This window comes from Dendropsophus ebraccatus, chromosome 8 (assembly GCF_027789765.1).
Source record: "Dendropsophus ebraccatus isolate aDenEbr1 chromosome 8, aDenEbr1.pat, whole genome shotgun sequence".
NCBI classification, from domain to species: Eukaryota; Metazoa; Chordata; class Amphibia; order Anura; family Hylidae; genus Dendropsophus; species Dendropsophus ebraccatus.
Genome location: NC_091461.1, coordinates 123,905,566 through 123,908,364, shown reverse-complemented (window position 1 = coordinate 123,908,364; position 2,799 = coordinate 123,905,566).

The window sequence follows — 2,799 nt, the reverse complement described above, 5'->3', positions numbered from 1 at the left end:
GTGACATGATGACATCACACAGTTGCCGCAGATTTGTCGGCTGCACATCCATGATTCCAATCTCCCGTTCCACCACATCCCAAAGATGCTCTATTGGATTGAGATCTGGTGACTGTGGAGGCCATTGGAGTACAGTAAACTCATTGTCATGTTCAAGCAGAAATCGAGACTCATCAGACCAGGCAACGTTTTTCCAATCTTCTACTGTCCAATTTCGATGAGCTTGTGCAAATTGTAGCCTCAGTTTCCTGTTCTTAGCTGAGCGGAGTGGCCCCCGGTGTGGTCTTCTGCTGCTGTAGCCCATACTGTGTACTGTGCGTTCAGAGATGCTCTTCGGCCTACCTTGGCTGTAACGCTTGGCTATTTGAGTCACTGTTGCCTTTCTATCAGCGGTAACCAGTCTGCCCATTCTCCTCTGACCTCTGGCATCAACAAGGCATTTCCGCCCACAGAACTGCCGCTCACTGGATGTTTTTTCTTTTTCGGACCATTCTCTGTAAACCCTAGAGATGGTTGTTTGTGAAAATCTCAGTAGATCAGCAGTTTCTGAAATACTCAGACCAGCCCTTCTGGCACCAACAACCATGCCACGTTCAAAGGCCTCAAATCACCTTTCTTCCCCATACTGATGCTCGGTTTGAACTGCAGGAGATTGTCTTGACCATGTCTACATGCCTAAATGCACTGAGTTGCCGCCATGTGATTGGCTGATTAGAAATTAAGTGGTAACGTGCAGTTGGACAGGTGTACCTAATAAAGTGGCCGGTGAGTGTATATAGTCAGATGAGAAGCTCACTGCATATATTATATGCCACCACTTCCATGTATCTCTCCACCAGTCACATATATAGCGGTATACCCAGTGTGTATGATATTAGGAGCTGAATATGTTATTACCCTGGAGCTTCCATCTGTTTGTACCTAATGTGCCGCCTGTACAGGATTAAACATGTTTTACTGACAAGTGTCTCGGAGTCGCCAGGAGACTGCGGCCATTTGCTCTACTGACGTGTGACGATTCTGCTGAGCGGCGTTCATGCGAATCCACAGAGGGGAAATCTACCGTACGTGCAAATTGATATTGGTGAATACATAAGATGATATCCCATCCTGAACATCAGGAACATCTGTCTATGGCCCAGGAGGTCTCGCAGCTGTCAGAAAGCGGTGCGGCAGAGATGACGGAGGCCTGGCGCTCGGGAACAAATTATCTCATTTTAATGGAATAAATCTGCAGGACGGTCCATTACCGGGCCGGCTATTAATTCTAGGGATGTCAGAGCATCACTAGGACCCGCTGAACCAACGAGATGTCACCCGACTGGGAGTGGACTGATTCCTTCCAGTGCTCCCTACTTAGCACCGGGAGGGGCGGCCAATCCCCAGTGTGTGAGGACACAGAACAAGGATAGATCCCGAGAAGCCGGAGCGTGAAGTCAGCGCCATCAATCACTCAACGTTAACCAGTTTCCTGCCAGAACGGGGCGCACATGGGTGGCAGTGAGAGATAAGTGTTATTTATAATGATATTTTAATTGAAGTGTCACCGATATGTTCATTAGCATAATTAGCGTGCAATCTTCAGGCGGGAACGAGAGTGTAATGAATAGCGAGAATAATATTAGCTTGGGACACAGTCAGGCTGAGCGGTGTGCCAGCACTAAATTGGGCAATTTGCATAAAGAGATGGCAGACTTGTTAGAGGAACCACGGGGCTGCGCGATATGACAATCTCTTCAGAACGCCGACCGCACAACGAGACAGAAAGAGATCCGTCAGCGGGTGTTATACAAGCCAAATGGATGGGGGACTCTGGAGCTGCCATACAGAGATAACCTGCGCTGTTATTCCAGGAAGATGAATGGTCCCGTCGCTCCTCGGCTCTATCATTCGCAATTGTCTCTGTTGGAATAAGATACAATTGGTTCAGGTCTTATGATCAATGGGCCGGAGCTCTAATAGGTGGCAAAGAGTCAGAGTCACCTAATTTATTGGGGTTTGCCTTCAGGGACACGTGAATATATCCAGAATACGGCCATGGCCACCAAAATAATATGGCCCCATGGACTTTCCCAATGGTTCCACATGAATGATCTCACAAACCAGTTTGTCCTCCAAAAGGAAGAGCGTTCCACCTGCAGAAGCTGCTCCACGGTTCCTTCACCAGTACAGAGCAGGACACCAGCCGGGAGAGGCGAGACGTCTTAGATGGAGCTCAGGTGACGGCTGCCTGCAATGCTCCATGGGAAAATATACAAGTTAGTGAATACAAGTGAATATATTAGAACCAAACCTTCTGGAAGGATCTCTGCTGTAGTGAGAAGGAGGGTTACCGGAGGGAAGTAGATTTTCACACCCACAGAGCATTGTCTAAAAGTGAAGGTGGCCGCACAACACTGTCTATAAATAAATAATAAATAAATAAAAATGTGGAACATAGTCAGATTAGACACCTGAATGTGAACAAGATCATTGTTGAGTTCCCAGCAGGAGGCTGTCTCTAAATGGATCATCTACCTGGCCCAGACCGGCACCGTTCCTGGATGGTCGATGACCTCCGCCTCATTGGGAACCGTGTAGAAGACATCACGGAGCGCCATGTGTCCTCGGCCTGCTCAGTCTTGATCCTGTTCCTCACATGTTTATGGGCAGGCGGCAGTGAAGGCCTCTGGGAACTCTTCTGCTTTTCACTTTATGTACTTTGGATACTTTTTGGTACCACGTTACCTCTTGTTGTTCTTCTCGAGATGTAGAGTGTAAATCCAGAAATCAGAGGGATCACCATACTGGGACAAGACC